This window comes from Armigeres subalbatus, chromosome 1 (genome assembly GCF_024139115.2).
Source record: "Armigeres subalbatus isolate Guangzhou_Male chromosome 1, GZ_Asu_2, whole genome shotgun sequence".
In the NCBI taxonomy this organism is placed as follows: Eukaryota; Metazoa; Arthropoda; class Insecta; order Diptera; family Culicidae; genus Armigeres; species Armigeres subalbatus.
Window position 1 is genome coordinate 306,301,929 of NC_085139.1, and position 24,463 is coordinate 306,326,391.

The 24,463-nt window shown below is 40.7% G+C and overlaps 1 protein-coding gene and 1 long non-coding RNA gene across 12 annotated transcripts in view; both read left to right on the forward strand.

The window, feature by feature from the left end:
• The window catches only part of LOC134207876 (mucin-2), a 600,615-nt gene that overhangs the window by 451,649 nt on the left and 124,503 nt on the right, over positions 1–24,463 (forward strand). The gene's annotated exons all lie outside the window — the stretch shown is intronic.
• Positions 2,271–3,322, forward strand: LOC134217382 (uncharacterized). The gene is made up of 3 exons (XR_009981017.1): positions 2,271–2,667; positions 2,724–3,035; positions 3,098–3,322. It is a non-coding gene; the product is annotated as an uncharacterized LOC134217382 (long non-coding RNA).

A 24,463-nucleotide genomic window follows, 5' to 3' on the forward strand; every position in this document is an offset into this window, starting at 1 on the left:
CGTACCCATTATAAAGAAAACGGCATAACTCATTTAATGAGTATATCGCTTTTACTCATTAATGAGTACTGAATGAAACTTCACAAATTGGGTATTTCGTACCCGTCGGTTCCACAACAATAAATGCGTAAAAATAACTCATCGTCTTGTTTTTCCTTTTCTTGGAAATTCTCATGGATAATGGATTTCCACAAGCAGATATCACAATTTAAAAGAATAAAACAAGGTTTTTTATTTAGTCATGCATTTTACATTAGACTGCTACATTATAAACTTTAGTGGCTGTTTGCCTCTGCTGCGAGATACTCTTTTCCGGCCATTGCTTGTTACTCCCTGCTGCAGCTGCTTCTTCCAGGAGCATACAAAATCGGAACTACCGACATCACTTAACTGTAGCAGGTTAAATACGGCCCAATCGTCTCTTGTCCGGTGCATCCAGCGCCCAAAAAATGATGCAAAATCAGTGCACATGAAATTTCTGTAACAAACAAAAATAATGCTGTTACCGATTCCATTTGTAGTTCTTCTAAGTAACTTATAGGTAGGAACTTACCTTTGTTGGTTTTTACACATTTCTAAGAAAAGAAAATATTTTTTTTTGTTCTTTATTAAAAAGGGCTTGCAGCCGTCTGCAGGCTGACCTCTTGGAAACATTCTTTTGCTGACTAAATTTATATTTTTTCTGCCCGGTGCAAACATGTTTTCTTAACAGCTAGAAAAAATAGCCGAATTTCAACACTTCCGAGTACTGTTTACCCATTATTCTTACGAGAAGAATTATATTGAAATGGGGCTAATGTGCCCTTTTTCTGGTTATTGAAATATACCCATTTTTTGACATGTCAGTACTTGATCAAAAATGGGTGAATAAAACTCCTTTAATGAGTACTTCCAATCTTCCGTGTAGGGGAAAGAAATGGCAGAAATGACGCTTAACTTTTTAAAAAGAACATATAAACATTTTTTTTTCATGAATTAATTTGTGTACTGCAATCAAAAGCTATCATATTGGTCTGTTGATCGCAATATTAAAATTCATTCATGAAAATATGTTTCTTACACGCTTAGTTCAGTTCACCCAAACATGGGTGAACAGTACCCATAATCTCGAAAAAGTGCACATACCTATTTATGGGTGAAGTACCATTTACCCATATTTGAGTAGAAGAGGTTCATGAAAATATTGGTAATGTTCACCTATTTATGGGTACTTTATTATAGGTAAAATTTACCTTAATATGGGTGATATTTCTTTGTCTTGGTTTCAAAAATCATAAGATTACTAATTAAAATATTAAGCACATTATTTTATTTTATTATAAAAATATAAAGCAAAACGTTTATTGGCTTGCAGACATACATTTTACATTATATACCTAGTTCGATAATTTATTAAACCTTATTCTCGTTGGTGGCGAGGTTGCCGGATTCTAGACTACTGCTTTATAATCGACAGCAGGAACAGATGGCAGTGATCGCGGACTAACCGGAACATCCCTCAGCAACAGCTTAACGTCAGTATGGAGGTATAAACATCAATCTCCGGAACACAAGATAGCTGGCCACAGAAGCACCAATCATGTTGTGAAAGTTTAAGGCATGCCATTCCGGAACTTGTGACAGCTTGGTTGATATTAGCTGTGCCGGTCCAACCGATAAATTGTTGCATCGATCCATTTAACGATTGTGCCCTTCACCACACAAGATCTGGAAAACATAGAACATCACAATTAAATCCTAAATTATTTAAATCAACTATAAAATTTGAACTAAATAACATACCAATCTTGGCAATCCGGGTTAGCAGCAGTATCGGGTGGTAGCAAAAAAACATAGTCCTAGGCGAGGTCTTTGGCACAAACATAAATAGCAGCATCCTCTTTGTAAGTTACATCCCACTCTTGAATTGCCCTGCCGTCTGGATTAATCTTTCCAGTTAATTCTGTCAGTTCAACTTGTTCCTACACAGAGAAAAAAAAAATTGTGTTATTGAGAAAAAAGCGCTCTCATTTCAAAAGTTGCTCAGTTTTGGTGATTTTGAATAACGAAACATTTACTGTGAGAGTAAAACTCATAATATGAAAATTATTTTTCAACCAAAACATTGTAATTTCAAAAGCGAATAATTTTCAAACGACAATTTAAAAAATTTCAAATACTATTCAACTTTACTTGAAGATTGGCAACACTAGCAGAAAATTAAAACCAGCTGTGAACTATCCGAGCTGTCAAATCGTTCCCGCTTTCGTATCGAAATATCGTATTGAAACATGTTGTCTGTTTTGATTTTGATGCTGCTACCGAAATTCGTCATTTTTTCTCCGGTAAATTAAAGTGCGCGTTCTTTCGGCCACCGTCATCATGTAGCCGATACGTTATATCTCTGGCAGAAGGTTTAAAACGGGACGAACGGCATCATGAAGTCGAAAGTAATGGAGCAATAACCCGATGTAAAAATCGTCAAAGTGAAGCGACCGAAACGACGGATAGTTTTTAACCGGACCGCCCGAATGAAATAACAAGATCTCAGTCGCTGCTCATCGATCCGGAGCTGCAGGCCACAAAAATAATTTTCCCAACGAGTAACACTTTGTGATACATTCAACGATTTGGTGCATTGAGATAAATGTCAAACTGTTAATCAATTGACATTGGAATTGCCTGAAGGTAAGCAACTTTTATATACACGAAATTATTTGTTTTACAAAAAAAATGTTTTTTAGGACATTGGTTTTTATATATCAAAGTGAAATACATCACCGAATAGCAGAAGAGGAAGAAGGATGACGGAAAACTTGAACAAAAAGCATTGATGAAAGAGATCATTCGCAGGAAAACCGATGAGGTGTGACCTGATAGGACGTGGTTCTAGTGGAACACTAAACCCCTGCGTAGCGGAACGGCTGGGTTAGACAGCCAGCCCTGTATACTTTTAGTGAATAAATCAAACAACAGTTTCCTGGCCAGTATGGTCAAAAAGAGTGCAGAAATCAGCTACTGATGCAGAGAAAGGTCGAAACACAGCGTCTATTCGGGTAAGAGAATGCCTTTCATCGATGCAACTTATAATATTATACAATATAATGTATGATTTCAGGTACAGCCTATTCCGGAAAAGTTGCGATGCACGATGCAGTTGCGAGATTGACATTTGGGGTAAACGCCAGCGGTAACAACTCGTCAATCGTCATCAACGGCATCTTCCAGCAATTGAGGACCTGTTCTATGAAGCAGCTAATACGGAGGAGAAATTAAAATGAATATAAATATTTTAAATAAATATATCAGATGAAATAATAAATAAATCGAAAAGAATGAAATTGAAAGCACACAATCATTTCAAAATATTACTGTCAATTTCAATGTAAAGTACATGTTTTGTTTTGAGAGCAAATTGTTATTTTGAAAGTAAAATACACATTTAGCTTCGAGAGGAAAATGTTATTTTCAATAGTAATACACACATTTAGTTTTGAGGTTTATAAGTGTTATTTTGAAAAGTCCGCTCTTGTCAAAGTGCTCACCGAAGTGACAATTTTTGCATTGGTAGATTCAACAATCCTGTACTTTCTACTGAAAATCACTAACTGATTTTCTTAATTTTACCAACGTTTCTTTTAATTTTACCAACGATTTTTTTTTGTGTGTATAATGGTTACTTCCGAGAAGACGATCGGGAACAATAAGAAGAAGCAGAATGTATGTTGGAACTAACAGTTTTTGTTGGAGTTGTCCAGAGCTCCCAAACTGAGACGGTCGCTGGGGGATTCCGAAGCACTGGTACCACTCAAGAATGTACAAAACTGCTTGGGATCGACTCGCCGGCTGTGACCAATTCATGGTTCGGGGACTAGTATCCGTTTTTCGTCGCCATTGAGGAGGTTGATATGGTGCTGCTGATTGGATATGGAGAAGCTCGTCGAGAACTGCGAGTTGTAACCTGAAAGTTATCAAAATTCAATATTATAAAAACATAGTAATCCTAATTAAATACAACAAAATAGTTACCTCATATGGAGAGCACTCATATCAACGGATATCGGTTTTACGGCGCAACTAAATAATAGAAAAGGGAACTTTAAAAACTACTGCGACGACCGTGACATGGCCGCCATCAGTTCAAATTTGTTTATGTTTTTTTTTTCAACCAAATATGGGTGAATGAGATTACTCAAATATAGGTAAAGTCGATTTCTTCAGAATATCAGTAATTTTCACCGATTTTTTGGGTGAGTTTTACTTATAATATTGGTAGAATTGCATTTACCCATATATGAGTGAATGTAGTACCCATAAATAGGTAAACCAATCTAAGCGTGTAGGTCATTTTGAAAAAATAAACGAGAATTTTCAGTGTATACATGAAATCTTAAAATAGGTACTTTTTAACTCATTAATGGGTTTCTATGTTTCTTTGTGAAGTTTTTTCTTCCGTGTAAGCTGTGTATTCTATGCTGTCAGTGTGCCGGTTTCGAATAAATTGTGTCTTGGGAGAACATAACCTAGAAAATCGATAGCTTATTTGTTACGAAATATTCCGTGTATAGTAGAAAATCGAAAGCTTGTTTTCAATAAAATGAAATATCTGCAGTTATCAGACGTCGCAACTCATTTCTGATTAGAGCGCATGATAGTACATCCATGCGTGCATGATGCGCACTACTAATGAAATATTTCAAATGGTCGCGACTTGCCGCGCAGCGCGAGTGCTCAATCGCGCGGTCCGGTTTGGTGGCAAACCTGACAATAATGATGTCTCATAACTCTTTGAATATTTACTATTTTTGAGAAGTGCCATCATTATGAAACTCAATAGTGAACAAGAAGAAAACATTCCCCATCGAATGCAACTTGTTGTAGCAAAATCGATTCAGGTTTAGTACTAGAAAAATTGGCTAATGTTTCAATGTGCACACACATACGCACACACACACACACGGACAGACAGACATTTGCTCAGTTTGTCGAGCTGAATCGAATGGTATATAATACTATGGGTCTACAAGCGCTCTATAAAAAGTACGTTTTGGGAGTGAATGAAAGTTTTCTGGTACAACTTTGTTGTACGAGAAAGGCAAAACAAGAGGAAGGGGAGTCTCTGAATTCTTCACTTCCTTCAAAGAAACAAGGTTTCAAGACCGTCCTGCCAAAGCGCGGAAAAAATAGAAGGAAGCTGAGAATTCAGATATTCCTTCTAACTCTAATATCGGAAATAATTTTCTCCAATCGAACTGAGCAATCAGTTCGATTTGATTAATGATGAATTGAGCAAATCGAATCTACCTCTAGCCCAGGTGATTCGATTCATGCGAAAAGCAAAGGATTCCGCCAATTGTGGTATCTGTTGCCGAGTTTTCTGGCTTCCGGAATGAGATTTTGAGTAACCTTCAGGGGATCAAGGTTTCATTTCAGATTGCTAGGAAGGGTGACTGCCGCGTTTTGCCGGGATCCTTTGACGATCGCAACCCGGATAAAAATTAACAGTAACTTGTATGACATAACCCATTGAAATACAATAGATTATGTGGTAAACAATACAAACTATTGTAAGCTTATTGTAAAATTTTCACGGTTGTTCAAGATCTTTATTGTACTTACATTAGAAGTACAATATATTTGAATGTTACCGATACATTCTATTATATTTTTATTGTTCGCTTATGTTTAGTATTGCTCATCCAAAACTAAACAAATTTTGTGAGTATTCTATATGGATGATCAGGAAATCCGTCTTAAAGGAAAAAATATAATTTTGGAATATTCCATTGATTCATTATATCGATGAAATAACAATTGAAAACGATAAAATAAAAATATCTTTTATTATTAAATGGAAAAAATTTACCGATTTTCAAGAATATATTTTCATATTTTTTTTTATCATCAGACTAAGGCCGGAGTGGCCTGTGCTGCACATAAAAGACTTCTCCATTCAGCTCGGTTCAAGGCTGCACTTCGCCAACCACGCAGTCTGCGGAGGGTCCGCAAGTCGTCCTCCACCTGATCGATCCACCTTGCCCGCTGTGCACCTCGCCTTCTTGTTCTGGTCGGATCGTTGTCGAGAACCATTTTCACCGGATTACTGTCCGACATTCTGGCTACGTGCCCGGCCCACCGCAGTCTTCCGATTTTCGCGGTGTGAACGATGGATGGTTCTCCCAACAGCTGATGCAACTCGTGGTTCATTCGCCTCCTCCACGTACCGTCCGCCATCTGCACCCCACCATAGATGGTACGCAACACTTTCCTTTCGAAAACTCCCAGTGCGCGTTGGTCCTCCACGAGCATCGTCCAGGTCTCGTGTCCGTATAGAACTACCGGTCTTATAAGCGTTTTGTAGATAGTCAGTTTGGTACGGCGGCGAACTCTATTCGATCGGAGCGTCTTGCGGAGTCCAAAGTACGTACGATTTCCAGCCACTATGCGTCTCCGAATTTCTCTGCTGGTATCGTTATCGGCGGTCACCAGTGAGCCGAAGTATACGAATTCGTCAACCACCTCGATTTCCTCACCACCGATAGAAACTCGTGGTGGTGGCTCACATTGACTTCTCAAGAGCCTCTTCCTATCATGTACTTCGCCTTCGACGTGTTGATGACTAGTCCAATCCGTTTAGCTTCGCTTTTCAGTCTGATGTAGGCTTCCTCCATCCTTTCAAAGTTGCGTGCCATGATATCAATGTCGTCGGCGAAACCAAATAACTGGACGGACTTCGTGAAAATCGTACCAGTCGTGTCAATCCCTGCCCTTCGTATTACTCCTCCAAAGCGATGTTGAATAGCAGACACGAAAGACCATCACCATGCCGTAACCTCTACGGGTTTCGAAGGGACTCGAGAATGCCCTGAAACTCGAACTACGCACATCACCCGATCCATCGTCGCCTTGATCAACCGTATCAGTTTATCCGGAAATCCGTTTTCGTGCATTAGCTGCCATAGCTGGTCCTGATCGATTGTATCATATGCGGCTTTGAAGTCGATAAATAGATGATGTGTGGGCACGTTGTATTCGCGGCATTTCTGCAATACCTGACGTATGGCGAACACCTGGTCTGTGGTAGAGCGTTCACCCATAAATCCCGCCTGGTACTGCCCCACGAACTCTCTTGCAATTGGTGTTAGTCGACGGCATAAAATTTGGGAGAGTACCTTGTAGGCGGCGTTCAGCAATGTGATTGCGCGGTAGTTGCTACAATCCAGCTTATCGCCCTTTTGTAGATGGGACACACGACACCTTCCATCCACTCCTGCGGCAGAACCTCATCCTCCCAAACCTTGGTAATCACCCAGTGCAGCGCTCTAGCCAGTGCTTCACCACCGTGTTTAAACAGCTCTCCTGGTAGTTGGTCAACTCCAGGGGCTTTGTTGTTTTTCAGCCGGCCGATCTCCTCCTGGATTTCCTGGAGATTCGGAGCCGGAAGTCGCATGTCCTGCGCGCGTGCTCCTAGGTTCATTACCATACCGCCACCGTTGTCTGCCATATCGCCATTCAGGTGCTCTTCGTAGTGCTGCTGCCACCTTTGGATCACCTCACGCTCGTTCGTAAGAAGGTTCCTGTTTTTGTCCTTACACATATCGGGCTGTGGCACGTGGCCCTTACGTAAACGGTTCAACTTCTCATAGAACTTTCGTGCGTTATTAGCGCGGTACAGTTCCTCCGTCTCTTCACGGTCTCGATCTTCCTGCTGGCGCTTTTTCCTCCGGAAAATCAAGTTTTGTCTGTTCCGCGCCTGTTTGTATCGTGCCCTCGTTCGCCCTCGTGCGGTGTTGCAGCAATCTCGCCCATGCTGCATTCTTCTACTCAACTAACTGCTCACATTCGCCGTCATACTAGTCGTTTCTTCTGATCCGGAGCCACCGTGCCTAGTGCAGCGGTTGCGGTGCTTCCAATGGCGGATCGAATCTCTCTCCAGCAATCAACAAGAGATGCTGCGCCGAGCTGCTCTTCCGTTGGGAGTGCCACTTCCAGCTGCTGCGCGTAGTCTTGGGCTAGTCTACCGTCTTGTAGCCGCCCAATGTTGTTGCGACGGACGACCTGACGCGTGTTGATCACCGTCGAGAGTTTTGAGCGCAGACATACTGCGACGAGGTAGTGGTCGGATTCAATATTCGCACTGCGGTAAGTGCGTACGTTCGTGATGTCGGAAAAGAATTTACCGTCGCTTAGAACGTGGTCGCTTTGGTTTTCCGTTACTTGATTAGGTGATTTCATGTGGCCTTGTGGATATTCTTACGGGGAAGAAAGTGCTTCGGACTACCATTCCGCGGGAGGCTGCAAAGTTTATGCATCGTTGGCCGTTGTCGTTCGATACGGTATGCAGACTATCCGGTCCGATGACCGGTCTATACATTTCCTCCCTTCCTACCTGAGCGTTCATGTCACCGATGACGATTTTGACGTCCCGCAGTGGGCATCCATCGTATGTCTGCTGCAGCTGCGCATAGAACGCTTCTTTCTCGTCGTCGGATGGGGATGTGGGCAGTGCACGTTGATGATGCTATAGTTGAAGAAACGGCCTTTAATCCTCAGCTTGCACATCCTTGCGTTGATTGGCTGCCAACCAATCACGCGTTGGCGCATCTTTCTCAGCACTATGAAGCCGGTTCCCAGCTCGTTGGTAGCGTCACAACTTTGGTAGAAGGTAGCCGCTCGCTGCCCGCTTTTCCATACTTTCGGTCCTGTCCAGCGGATTTCCTGCAGCGCCACGACATCGAAGTTCCGGGAATGAAACTCACCGTAGCTTATCCTGTCGCAACCTGCGAAGCCTAGCGACTTGCAGTTCCATGTTCCAAGCTTCCAATCGTGATCCTTCTTTCGTCGCCCAGGTCGTTGCAGATTGTATCGAGTCGTATTATCTTCTATGTTGTTCGTAATGGTTGTTTTTAAAGGCGGCTTATTGGGCCTGCGCAAACCTCCTGTCTCGTCGGAGGGCCGTCGTGTCAGGGCTGTTTAGCCAGGAACTAATAACCGGGACCTCGGAGTCCCGAAGAACCGATTTAAAATTCATGCAACCCAGATGAGCTGACGAGACCAGCACCGCCAGAGGCGCTAGTGTTTTTTACTCACATTTTGGTTAATTTATTTGAAAGTGTTTTGATAATTGTGCTGTGAGTTTTGACAGATTCTCACCTCAGAACCTCAACCGTGTTTATGTTTCCTTATTTTTTCCCTCTTCCTAAATGTGTGAACGGATCGTTCGGTTCGGTATTTAAATATTTATAGCGTATCCGCATAGTATTCTGTTCCGTGGTCAGTGTGGGAGTTCCAATTCCAGTGTGAACAGTGTCCATACGAAATGCCTATTTATTTGACTATTGATCGACTAGCGCCGTACGGAAGCAGAATTGTGTTTGCCCCGGAAACTCAATAAGGTCTATTGGAAGTTTTCGAAAATTATTTAATTTGGCTTCCGTCTGCCCCGCGGATGTGTCCTCTTGAGTATGAAGCTTCTGAAGAGCAACCGATGACTATAAAATACAGGGCCAAGACACGACACCAGGTTTTCGATAATCGTCTTTCAGGTGCCTGAGAAAAATATTGTTCGTCATCTGATTCGGGATATCGCTGAAAAAAAAACTTCACCGTTAAATTCAACGAGCAAATCACTGTCGGCATGTAAATCTCTTGGTAAATTTAAATTATAGATTTGTTTTTTATTCATTCATTAACAGTTTACATCTAAACAGATAACAATGATTCAACAATTTGACGCTACAATATACAGTTCGAGGCCACATCTCTCCATCCTCGGTTGCGCCCCACGATCGCCAAGTCGTTCTGTTCCTGGTCAGCCCACCTCGCTCGCTGCACTCCACGCCTTCGTTTGTTTGTTATATTTTCTTAGACGATGAGGATGATGCAGATCTCGGTGAACCCGTAATTGATAAAGGGTTTTCTAGTTTTACGACTACCTCGGAGTAAACTCCAGCGGCCGTTGCTGTCGTATGGAAGAGATATGCGAAGGCGCAAACGACGAGTATTCCACGATGCCGATCAGAAACTCCTCCCCACGTAGCACGACAACAAACATGGAACATGAAACTGGATTATGCTTCCGAGAATATATCTCCGTTCTTTCTGAAATATTGGAACGAAACTCTCGAAAAAAAAACTTACAACATTCAAGATGTTAACACCACTGCGTTGCCGTTCTCCAGTACTCTGGAAGAGTTCAGCTCCGAGCGGAAGAATTTGATGAAGAAGTCGTGCTTCCGGCGCAACCTATCTACGGACGTACACTAACCGAATTAGAAACGCACATTAAATATAGAAACCCGCTGTGCAGAAATCTTTCACCCGATGTGCTCAAAATACGTTTGACTCGAGCCATCTGACAGCAACCAACGGGAAACTAAGCCGGTTCGCGTTCCTCCGAAAAGGCGTCATCAACAAGTGCTTCCTAACTGACGTTCGTAGATGGACGGTGGAGCTATAGTTGCCACCCAACTGTTCGCATCGCAACATCTGTTTGTGCTGTTTCATGTCCTGCAAAGTCCTAGCGGGAATGCAAACAAGGTCACCACGCTGGTATAACTGCTTATCGAGATAGACAATGTTGCAGCAAATTCCGGTTGTAATGGCCCGGCTGCTGCTGCTGCCGATCAAAAATCTGAAACAGAATATGAACCCGATTGACGTCGTTTAGGAGATGTGGGCGATCGTGGACAGCGCGGTAGATTTGGTGGCGTTGATCGATTGAGCGGTGTGAATAAAAATATGTTTTTTAAATCATCCTAGTCTACTTTCTTATTTCTTCAATTTCTTTCGAATTCCATTGCATGAGTATGTATTTAGACTGGCCCAGACTTAGAAACATTTGTCGAATTCTACGTGGCATCCCCCAGGATTGCAACATGTGCCTTTGGGTAAGAAAATGAATTTGACATTTTTAACTCGATCGCTTGTTACATACGCTGGCGCATTTGATTTGTAGTTTGTATGGAGATTTCAGCCAAAATATGAAGGCAAATAAATACCTCTGTCTTTATTTCGTTCTTGAAATTGGATCGGTATGCCCGATTGAGTTCAGAATTGCAAAAAAAAAGTTGATGTGTTGAATACCAATTCTATAGAATTGTATACAGAACATTTATGCGATGATAAAAATTAACTTTTATTTAGTTTTCGGCTGATATATTATGAGTTGGGTTGTGTACTTTGAAATTCACAAATTCACGCCTCCAGAAGTATCCACTGATAGATTTAAGAATTAGAATATGAAATAAATTGTTTAATCAAAAGCGTGTTTAGGTGCAGGAACAGTATCGCAATAAAGATACGGGACAACTATTCCCCCCACAACAGTATATGCAGCAAAACACCGATTCGAGAATTGCCTACACTATACTACCGTGGTACAGTAACCGTTCGCTAACTGGGCTAAGAGCACAGCCCAGTTAGCGAATGCTGCTCGCTAACTGGGCTGACCTGTCAAACGCTGATGGACACCGAGGGTGATGTCGATGCAATGTTTTGAATTGCTTTTTAATAACAATAAAAATATGCATCACGAGTAATTTGCCAATTGGGCGAATCTAACAAAATGCAAACAACTTAACCACAATTATTTACATTACATACTAAAAGACATCACTCCTTGTTTGTGTTGCTTTAAAATTATTCATTTGTACAAGATAGTCTTGATTTTATCCAAACAACTAGCTAAAGCCTAGTACGCTGCTATTACGGAATGGGTTTACGGAAAATTTGATCAAATTACCACGGTAAATTTGACAGCTGATTCAGTATGGGGAAAATGTCACTTTTAAGTACGGAATAATGGTACGGAATATTTTTCGGTAAGGAAAAGTGATAGCTCCATTTAGCTTACCCAGCATTTTTAGCGTTATTAGCGCTACGAAATTTTCTCTTCTTGTCAGCTCCGTACTGCTCACGGAATTTCAGTAGCGGAATCATTCCGTGACCATTCCGTATCCTATCTATTTGCACAGTACTTTTCAGCAGCGTAGTAGCTTTAAGTCATGCATTATTGTTTGGCAGCAATTTTAAAAATGTAAGCAGCAATTGGACATTTTAGGGGTATTGAAAATGTCATTTATAACCACAGAGAAATAACCATCAAACTGCTGAACTTTAAATGGTTCACAATGGTGGAATGGTTCACATTCTGAATTTTAGTTGTGGCCATATTCTCAAATTCTCGCAAATTTCAACTATGTACCGAGATTATTGACTCAACTGATCTAGGTTTATTATGAGGGTACTTCTTACAGATTAACAGATTTTAACGGTAGATATTGAAATGGGTGCGATTGAATTCGATGCCATAGTAAGTTACTCTGCTTTCGGGCAAGAAGTTAATTTTTAAAAGGTCTTCCACATTCATGAACATTATTTTGCGACCTTAATTATTGTTTTAATTTCTGAATAAAAATAATAATTGGTTTACGCCCGATTATCATGTTACTCGAGAATCAATTATATTCACTCGTCTCCCTTTTGCATGCCCCTTGCTAGCTTTGACAGTGAAATGTCAAACTACTTTTGACGTCTATTTTTGACGGTTGTCTGCTTTTTAACTGGGCTGTAGCCCAGTTAGCGAACGCCCAGTTAAAAAGCAGCCCAGTTAAAGAGCGCCCAGTTAGCGAATGGTTACTGTACCATATTCAGCGCATTTAAAAAAAATGAAACAAAATCGTTGCTATTAAGAAACAATAATGATTATTATGAATATCTTTAATTAGATTTATTTATTTATTATCAGACTAAGGCCGGAGTGGCCTGTGCTGCACATAAAAGTCTTCTCCATTCAGCACGGTCCATGGCTGCACTTCGCCAACCACGCAGTCTGCGGAGGGTCCGCAAATCGTCCTCCACCTGATCGATCCACCTTGCCCGCTGTGTACCTCGCCTTCTTGTTCCCGTCGGATCCGACATTTTGGCTACGTGCCCGGCCCACCGCAGTCTTCTGATTTTCGCGGTGTGAACGATGGTTGGTTCTCCCAACAGCTGATGCAACTCGTGGTTCATTCGCCTCCTCCACGTACCGTCCGCCATCTGGAAGATCCGCCAGATGGAAGATAGAAAAAGAAATAAGGAAGTAAGAGGAAAATGAAGGAAAGAAGAAAGCAAAGAAGAAGAAAGAGGAAGAAAGAGCCAAGAAGATAGAAAAGAAGAACGAGGGAAAAAGAAAGCAAAGAAGAAGAAAATTCTGAATTTAAAAATATGTTGTATGGTGGACTTCTAGTGCGAAGGTTTTTCTACAACTCTGCCTAATGGTTCGTTGTTTGAATTCCACTAGTAACGGAGTTATAGCTATAGTTTCAGTAGCTTAGACTAAATGATAACAAAATTCCAATCATTTAGTTCAAGTTACTGCAACTAGCGCTCTAACTCCGTTATTAGTTGAATTCTAATAACGAACTATTAGGCAAAGTTGCAGAAAAACCTTCGCACTAGAAGTCCACCATACAACATATTTTTAAATTCAGAATTTTTCTTCATCCTTCTTCATTCTTACTTCTTCTTGCTTTCTTTTCCCTCGTTCTTCTTTCTTCTATCTTCTTGGCTCTTTCTTCTTCCCTCTTTCTTCTTGCTGCTTTCTTCTTTTTTCCTTCATTTTCTCATATTCTTTCTTCCTTCTTTCTTTTTCTATCTTCCATCTTCTTTATTCCTTCTACTTTCTTCTTCTATCTTAATTCTTTCTTCTTTGAAATTCAGCTTCTGGAATGTGTTATTGACAAACTACTAAATGATCGAACACAAATTACTAAATGATCGTTAACATCCTTGAATTAGATGATTTTTTACAATTCTATAAAAAATAAACACAAGAGTGTCCATTATAGGAATATTTTGAGGGGTCCACAATAGGGAAGAAGAACGTCCCGAAACGAAACATTAAAATCAAATGAAGTGTCGACTATAGGGAAGCAATTTCCTATTATGGACCCACAGGAGGTCTACTATAGGACGAATTCAGCCAGACTTTAAAATGTTAATTTCAACGTATAACGTCGTGTATTTGAGTGTTTTATGTATGTATCGTGAAAATTTCTACTCCTTATGACAGGAAGAACAAAATTCAGCTACTAGGGGGTCCACTATTGGGCATTTTACCCTAGTATTCAAAATTTGTTCGCCGCTATAACGTAATCTTCTGAGGGATGAAGGATTAATTGAGGTCGAGAAGAAGGGTAAGTACGAAGCGGTGCGAATCCCAATGCAACTTCAATTTGGATTGCCTTTCGGGTGGGAAACATTCTCAGCTCCCTGCGTATAGTGTATCCATTGTACTTGCCACACAAGATACATACTTATGCAATGGCGGTCATAGAAAAGCTTTCAATTAATAACTGAGGAAATGCTGTAATAGAATACTAAGTTGGAAAGCTGTCCAAGTTCCAGTGGGAATCAAGATCCATAGAAGACGAAGAAATAACGTTTTATGGGGTAGGTGGGGGTCTGCCAGAGCGTTACGGCTAATACACATTTTAGAAACCTTTTATACAAGTTGGAGGGTATAGGGATTGAAAATGGTTCATTTTAGCGTTATGTAATTTGTAAATGAACGCTTAGCACATTTTTTCAGTACCGTATATGTATGTAAAATAGTAGTTTGTGCAACAAGTTGCAAAAAGATTATTTTTTCAGCACGAGTTGTACGTTTATCCAACGAGGCTTGCCGAGTTGGATAAATACTACGAGTGCTGAAAATATGTGGAGCAGTGTGTTGTCTTCGATTTCTGGTTTGTTCACGTCGATGCCCGGCAGCAGGAGGAACAGCTCCAAAAAGTTTGCCATATGGACGTATGGTTTGTATGATATGGACGTCCTTCTGCTTCGTTCTGTCGACTTGGAAGACAGTGAAATGCCGGTTTCTACGATGTCACGAAAGACCTATAGGTACAAGGTGGGTACTAGCTAACTTCACGGAACCACGTATGGACACCCTCAGCAGAATAGTTTTGTGTTTGTTTATGTCAGTTTTGTGACGACTGCGGTGGGCCAGGGTCGTAGCAGGAACTAATAATCTTCTATCTTTGGATGGATGGTTGCGGGAAGGATCTCCAAGCAATGGTGTACGCATACACATCACTCGACGGTAAATCTTCACCAGGCATTCGACATCGACCGTACCTTGCTATTCTGGGAGGATCAAACGCTTCGTCAAGCTAAGCAATGGACACAAGAAGAGCAAAGGGTCGTTGACCACTTCAACTCGACTCACGCACGTCCAAAGGATGGTCGTTTCATCGTTAGATTGCCTATGGACACATCGAAGCAACAACTGGGAGAATCGTTGACCGCAGCAGTCAAGCGTCTTCGTGCAATGGAACGCAGATTCGAGGGCGACAACAGTTTCAGAGAAAGATATGTGGCCCTTATGCAGGAGTATCAAAATTTGGGTCACATGGAGTTGATTCCGGAGACAGACATCCCAGCCGATTGTAAAACGACATATTATCTGCCGCATCATGGGGTCGTAAAGGAAGACAGCAGTACGACCAAATTACGAGTCGTTTTTGACGCCTTGTGTGCCACAACCTCTGGAGTTTCGTTAAACGACCTGCTACTTGATGCTCCGAATATCAATGCTGATATTTTTGATATTATGATGGACTTCCAATTCTACAAGGTGGCATTTACGGTGGACGCAGTCAAAATGTATCGCCAAATATTAACGCACCCTGATGATCGAGAATTCTTATGAGTGGTGTGGAGAAGCTCACCGGAAAAGGCAATACAACACTTCCGGCTTCGAACGGTGACATACGGACTCAAAAACTCTGGATTCCTCGCCATGGCGGCACTCAAGAAGATAGCGGAAGAACATCAAGAAAGGTATCCTGAAGCAGCCGAACGAATCAAGAAGAGTACATACGTCGATGACCTTACATCAGGAGCGAGATCAAGTGAAGAAGCCATTCGCATAATTAAGGAGATCAACGAGATCGTCGAAAGCGCGGGTTTCACATTGCGCAAATGGAGTTCCAATTCAGCGACGGTTTTGGAATCGTTACCGAAAGCTAGCTCAACAGCAGTGAATATACAGCTTCCGGATGAACGCGATACGGTGAAAGAAGTTGGTATTGGTTGGATTCCGGACAGAGATGTTTTCACGATCGAAGAGAGTTGCACGGATTTTCTGACGCCTCCGAGGAGGCCTACGCAGCAGTAATCTATCTACGGTCAGTGGACCAGAACGGCATGATTCACGTTACATTTTTAGCAGCGAAGACAAAGGTCGCTCCTGTGCGGCAGGTGTCTCTTCCACGCCTCGAACTCAACGCAGCTGAACTATTAGCGAAGCTTATGACCAAGTTGCCAAATCTTTGAAGCGTTTCGAAATTAAGCGGTTTGCTTGGACGGATTCAACTATAGTGCTTCAGTGGCTTTCCGGTCACCCTCGTAAATGGAATACCTACGTGGCCAACCGAACGTCGTCGATACTAGAAATCCTGCCACGCAAACATTGGGCTCACGTTGCATCGAACGAAAATCCAGCCGATTGTGCATCGCGTGGGGTATCTCCAGTTGAACTTGTCGATCATCGATTGTGGTGGTCGGGACCTGCTTGGTTAGCAGAAGATTCCGACACCTGGCAGCAAAACATTTCATCGGTAGAATACGACGAAACTACATTGGAGGTATTTCAAACACTAAATGTCAATATTGCTGTGCCGGAAACAACGTACGAAATCGAAAGGCATATTTTGGACAGTCGATTGACTATTGGGGCAGCATGCCGACAACTGGCGTGCGTAAGGCGATTTTATACTACCATCCGAGTTACGGGAAGCAAGAATGCAGCTTATTAAGTTGGCTCAGCATGAACACTACAATGAAGAATTCAAGTCCTTGGCGACGAAAAACGAAGTTCTTCCAAAATCCAAAATCAGTAGTTTGTACCCTTTTATAGACGGAGTCGGGACAATCCGGGTCGGAGGGCGATTGCAGCAGTCATCGTTCTCTTTCGAGAAGAAGCATCCAATTATTCTTCCTAAAGCTCATCGCGTTTCACAACTGATTGTTGAAGAGTTGCATCTGCAGAACTATCACGCTGGCCCTTCGCTTTTGACAGCAATGATTAATCAGGCCTACTGGATTCAAGGTTGTCAGCATCTGATCAAGCAAGTTATTCATAGTGTGAAATGTTGTCGACAGAAAGCAAAAACGGCACAGCAGTTAATGGGCAGTCTACCAGCAGCGCGCGTGACCGCATTTCGACCCTTCAGTCACGCTGGTGTTGATTACGCCGGTCCAATTTTGGTAAGATGCAGTAATGCTCGTGGCGTACGATACTCGAAGGGATACATAGTTGTCTTTGTCTGTCTCTCGGGTAAAGCGGATCATCTGGAAGTTGCTGGTGACCTTTCGACAGACACTTTCTTAGGTGCATTCAAACGGATGATTGCTCGCCGAGGCTATTGCAACGAATTGTGGTCAGACAACGGGACGAATCTGGTCGGTGCTGATCGTCAACTGTTGGAAATCTACGAAGCTACACAGGCAGCAAGAAAACTTAGCCTTTCTTTAGTAATCTTGGCATTCGCTGGAGGTTCATTCCACCATCCAGTCCGCATCAGGGTGGCATTTGGGAAGCCGCGGTGAAAAGCGCAAAGGTGCTACTACGGTCTGTAATCGGAAATGAGAAGTTAACGTTCGAGAAGCTGTCAACCGTTCTTTGCAAAATTGAAGCGTGTCTCAATTCGAGGCCTCTCTACCCCATTTCAAGCTCAGCGGATAGCTTCGAGGCCCTGACACCTGGCCATTTCTTGGTCGGCCAGCCTTTGAATCTGCTGCCGGAGCCAGACGTTACGCATCTGAAAATAAATCAGTTAGATTCTTGGGAGAAAGTACAGAGACTTACAACTGAATTTTGGAACCGGTGGCGCGTTGAGTATATCGCCACCCTGCAGTCACGTGGGAAATGGAAAAATCGTGAGGATAACATCAAACCAGATCAGCTCGTTCTAGTTAAAAATGACAACGCACCGCCAACAGCTTGGGAAATGGCACGTGTAGTAGCGGTTCATCCTGACAAGCATGGTTTGGTCCGCACTGTTACGCTTCGTCGAGGAAAATCAAAATACAAGCGTCCGGTGCAGAAGCTGTGCCCCCTTCCAGATTGAGTCTCTGCCTCAAGGCGGGGAGGATGTTCCGATATTTGCGTCAACTTTCCTTCCCCTCGATCAACCAATAATTTGTCCGTATTTTTATTTCGCGACCCGCCGATGGAAAAGTCTCTTTCGACCGAAATTATTCTCCAACCTCGTTCCGGTGGTCCAAGTTCATCTTCGCCCTTCGCGGTCTAGCATCTGGTTTTCGTACAAGCGATGCGTACAGAAATTCACCAGCGATGCCCACAAGGATCTGCCAACGATTCCCGCAGGATGCTAACAGGAATTCACAATTCACTTGTATACTTACGAAAATAAACACACGAAATTGACACAGGTTCGACAAAAATAACGAAAACATCGATGCTGTCAGTATGCACGGTGAGAGAAACATGCGTGATAACTGACAGCGTATTTAGTGTCTTTTCAGTTGTATACCTAGGACTCTTACACACCGATTGAGAATTAAGTGCAACACGAGAAAATTCCGAGTGTCGTATCCCGGTATTAGTCCCTGGTTTAGCGTCCCACCTAACACCAGGACTTGGGCTTGTGCGCTTTGAGCGGCACACGGTCGCTTTGGCGGAGCCTACTTGCGGATACATGCAGCTTTTTATAGAGGTTCAACAGGGCCCACTGTCAAACCCCACCACATCCTAGGCAGGCGCCACAACTCGCAGATGGCCTGGGGAGGGATCGTCAAGCCCTTGGACATAGTCCCTGCTGCCCCAATATTTTCATATTGCTGGTTTATCAATGATATGTAATAAAAATTTGAATTAAAAAAATGAAAGGGAACAAAAACTTTTGCTTTTCATTTCAGTCGGAGAATTAATGGATTAATTTGAGCGTGCACAGTTTTGTTTATCATTAGTAGAAAGACAAAAATAATGAAACTGTATGGTGCAGGAAGTGTCTTTTTCATTACTGTTTTTGGAGCTGGGCAAGTGGTAGATCACTGGCTCCTGAATCGAGGTAAATATCTAAAGTGTTATACTACAAAAGTTCAATGTACAGTCGCGCTTCGCTGCTTGGGTCACAACCTTGACACAACTAACGAATTCTGTTTTTTAGTAGGGTCAACTGACATCAATTTGAACTCGTGCATTTCAACTTGATCATCGCAAATGAAGTCCATTGACGTCAAAACCCATTTTCGGCGTTTGCATGAAATTTTGATATATGAATGCATTTTAGTTGGACCATGGCCCAACCAGTGGAGGCTAAAAAACGACCCATGTATTATAATCCCAACCAGCGAATCACGACTGTAATGGACGCAGTGGTTCATCCTGAACAAACAAAAAAGTGTTATCATCATAATACCTGATGATATTGTCTATCCGGAACAAAGTTAGAACGCTTTTTATACCGAAGTTGGATTTTTCTCCAGATACAAGCAACTTTCCCAACTTCGGAAGTAGTGCGCTGGATTCGCCTAAAGATGCGCTAAACAACGCATCAATTAGTTTGACAGATAAAACTTCGGAAGAAAGTTCGGTTCGCAAGTCCCGACTTTCGAATTCTAAGTTGGTGCTACGGCGGCAATATTGATGCCGGAGAAATCTTTAAAGTACCTTTAAGAGGGTCCTTGATTTCCATCATCGAAGTAATTCGGAACATTTTTGGTAACATGTATCCTTGTTCCTTTTCAGAAATGAAGCTTATGATAAAATACTGCTGCTCGGTGTCGTCACTGATTCAAGAGCGTTAGTGGCTATCATTGACCAATCTCACCAAATGGATATAATAAGAACTGATGCAAGTATTTTTTTCTTTTGTTCTCGACGTACTTTTTCTAATAAAATTCTTTTATTATTTGCAATTTTCACAGGTTTATATCTATATGTATGTTTTCAAGAAAAAATTCGATCCTTCGATTCGTATAGCGGGCTGCGTCTTTGCCGATTTTCAGCGTTTATGCACCCTTGTCCAAATAACAGCAAAGCGAGTTAAAATGTGAGAAAAAAAAGTTTGAACTGAATTAAAATTATATTCAAAATAAAATAATTAGTAGAATAATAAATTGTATTGTATTTTTATTGTACTATTGGAGTATAATGTTTTCTAAATCCTGTTGTTTTTCTACTGTAAAACAATAGAAAAGTAATTGAAAACCTTTAAAACACAATGTTTTCTATTGTTTAGACGCTCGAAATCATCCCATTGAAGCACCGTAAAATCAATTGTTTTGCTCTGAATTTTGTATGGAAAATTTTCGATTTTTTATTGTAAAGATACATAACAACCCCTTTTTTATTGTACAAGTCCCATTTACCATTCATTTTAGCGTGGAAAACCATTATTTCTCATGTGATTTTATTGTCAAAATTCCATTATATTCAATGGTAAAAATTTTGTTTTAAATGGTGCTGGAACAATAAAATTATGATATTTTAATGATATTTTTTATCCGGGAAACGTCTTCTTCAGTATTTAACTGAGAAGCGCCATAAATTCTTCACATACGACGACAAAACTAAGCGATTGTTCAAAGTCACTGGATGAGATTAAAATTGAATCTCAATTACTTGGATTTTCACCAGTCCAAGTAATTCAGATGAAAAAGAAATCCCACTCTGGTACTTCCCAGAGGGGCATTTCTCAAGAATTTTATTTAGTTCATTTTAACAAAAGTGAACTAAATAATATGAAAAGTTTGGAAAAGGCCTGTACTATGTCCCATGTCCGTGTTACATGGGAACATTTCCGCAGGCCTGGGGGAAATTTCCAAAACCCCACCCAGTGCCGTAAGTGCCAAAAGTGGGGTCATGGAACCAAACATTGTCACATATGGATACTAAATGCATGATTTGTGGTGGAACCTCTCACGCCAAGGACGCATGTCCTGTGAGAGAAGATTCCAATAAATTGAAGTGCGCAAATTGTGGGGGCAATCATAAATCCAATTTCTGGGAATGCCCTTCACGCAAAAAAGTTTTGAATTCCCGTGCAAAATTGATGACGGGAAATTCCAATCGGATCCCAGATTCGACGGGTAGAAATTTTTCAAACGCTCAAATCTCGAAACCAGTTACCGGTCGAGCAATTCATACCCACCACAATTCACAAACAAATTTTGCCGCTCGTCAACGGGTAGCAAGCACTTCAGTAAATTCCAATTTCTCGAATGTAACTACGTATGCAAACATCGCTGCTGGTAGACAAAATTTCTCTTCTCAAAATGAGGTTTATACCCATGTCCCAACGGAAAATGATGGTCATGTTGTTGATTCAGGTAGCATGACTGCTTCCTGATTTTGATTTTTAACTGAACAATTGCATCACATGATTGATGCAATGTTCAAAGCAAATACCATACCAGAAGCTGTTCAGGTTGGTATAAAGTACACACAAAAAATTGTTATCGGACTCCGTTTCAATGGATCCAAATAATTGTGTGAAAGTTCTAAAAGAGATCCAAATTATTTTATCTACAGAAATGATCGTCTTGACAGCGCCTGTGGTGGGGTCGCCATTGTCATTAATAGACGTATCAAACATAAAATATTTTCTTCGTTTGAAACCAAAGTTTTTGAAACCTTGGGAGTTTCTGTTGAAACAAATTTTGGACAATTTTCCTTCATTGCAGCCTATTTGCATTTTCAATGCAATGGGCAGCAAAAGAATTTGTTGAAAGCTGATCTTCAAATTCTGACTCGCAACAAATCAAAATTCTTCGTAATTGGTGACTTCAATGCCAAACACCGTTCATGGAATAATGTTCAAAGCAATTCCAATGGCAAAATTTTATTTGAAGATTGTTCTGCGGATATTATACTATTCAATATCCCAATGGCCCAACTTGTTTTTCATCCACTGAAATCCTTCTGACAATTGATTTAGTTTTTAACGGATTCAAGTCAGCTGTGTGGGCCAATTGGTAACTCATGCTGACTTTGACTTCTGATCACCTTCCTGTGACCTTTGAAATCTCACAAGAATATTTTATAATCCAATCAGCTCTACTTTTTAATTATCATAGAGCTGATTGGGATTTATATAAAACATATATCGATAGGAATTTTGATGTTAATATTCCTTTGGATACCAAAGTGATATTCATAATGCGCTCGTATCTTTGACAAATTGAATTGTCGAAGCCAGAGGCATTGCAATTCCTAAATGTGAAATTAAATTCAACTCCATTATTATTGACGACGATCTTCAGCTACTGATCCGTCTTAAAAATGTGAGGCGAAGGCAATACCAAAGAACTCGCGATCCCGCGTCGAAAGTTATTTGGCGAGATTTGCAAAATGAAATTAAAAAACGTTTCGCTATTCTGAGAAATACCAACTTTGAGAATAATGTCTCGAAGTTGGATCCCAGTTCGAAACCCTTTTGAAATTAACGAAAATTCTTAAAAACCTCAAAAGCCAATTCCAGCGCTTAAAGAGGGAAATAAAATTTTATTAACAAATGGCGAAAAGGCTCAAAACTTGCTCAGCAGTTCGAGAGTGCCCATAATTTTAGTCTAGGTCTCACTAGTCCAATTGAGGATCAGGTTACACGAAGCTTCGAAGACATTCTCAACCAAGATGATGTTTTTGACCCTTCGTTGGGAAACTAATTTGGATGAAGTGAGATCTATTACTAGAAAATTTAAAAATATGAAAGCTCCGGGTGATGATGGTATTTTCTACATACTTATCAAAACTTCCTGAGAGCTCTTTATCCTTTTGGTTAATTTATTTAACAATGTTTTCAATTGGCATACTTCCCAGATAAATGGAAAAATGCCAAAGTTGTTCCAATCTTGAAGCCGGACAAAAATCCAGCTGAGGATTCTAGTTATAGCCCAATCAGTTTGCTTTCTTCAATAAGCAAACTGTTTGAAAAGATTATTTTAAATAGAATGATGGTTCATATGATTGACAATTCTATTTTTGCTGATGGGCAATTTGGTTTTCGCCATGGGCATTCAACCACTCATCAGTTATTAAGAGTTATGAACTTAATTCGGCTCAACAAATCTGAAGCATATTCGACTGGAGTTGCTCTTCTTGATATAGAGAAAGCATTTGACAGTGTTTGGCATGAAGGTTTGATTGTAAAATTGATGAATTTTAATTTTCCTCTATACATCATTAAACTGATCCAAAATTATTTATCAGATCGTTTCACTGCAGGTAAACTATCAGAATTCTAAATCTGATAGATTACCTGTAAGGGCTGGTGTCCCCAAGGCAGCATACTGGGGCCCATATTGTATAACATTTTTACTTCTGACTTACCTGATTTACCACCAGGGTGTCAAAATCTTTGTTTGCAGATGACACAGGTCTCTCAGCCAAAGGGCGAAGCCTTCGTGTCATTTGTAGTAGATTGCAAAAAAGTTTGGATATTTTCTCCACTTACTTGCAAAATGGAAAATTTCCTGAATGCTTTCAAAACTCAGCTTATAATTTTCCCACATAAGCCGAGAGCTTCTTATTTGAAACCTTCTAGCAGACATATTGTCACTATGAATGGGGTTCCAATTAATTGGTCTAGCGAAGCTAAATACTTAGGACTTCTGCTAGATCAAAAATTAACTTTAAAAATCACATTGAAGGCCTTCAAGCCAAATGTAACAAATATATTAAGTGCCTATATCCACTTATAACAGAAAATCAAAACTTTGTCTTAAGAACAAACTTTTGATTTACAAACAAATTTTTAGACCTGCCATGTTGTATGCTGTGCCAATATGGACTAGTTGCTGCAATACCAGAAAGAAGGCACTCCAGAGGATTCAAAATAAAATTTTGAAAATAGTTCTGAAGTTGTCTCCGTGGTATAGTACCAATGAACTTCATAGAATTTCCAATATTGAGACGTTGCAACAAATGTCCAACAAAATAATTCCCAATTTTAGACAAAAATCGTTGCAAACTTCTATTGTAACGATTATCTCCTTGTATCCTTAGTATAAATTAGGTTAAGTTTAGTTTAAGTTGAAAACATTGTTATTCCTACATGGTTCAATTCAACCAGAGGGAAAATCCCAACTGTCAGAGGCAATTGAAATGTATTAATAATAAATAAAAATGTAACACAGCAAATAAGGATGATAGTGTTAAGAAAACACGGAATACCTAGTCTAAGAGATGAATGCATGTATTAGATAATTAGCAAATACAATTTAAAAAAAAACACAGTGCGAACCTGACAGCTTTGGGGTTGAATTAGTATGAACCTAGTTCCAACCTGAGCGAATAAAAAACACTTTGACAGCACTTAGGTTGAACTGGTTCGACAATAGTAATCTGTATGAATTCATACATACTATACATGTATACGAATACTTTATCAGTATATGCCAGGGCACTAGACTAAAAACTGTGTCCCATCCCTATACGTCGAGGACCCATGGAGTACATTAATCTTCTTAG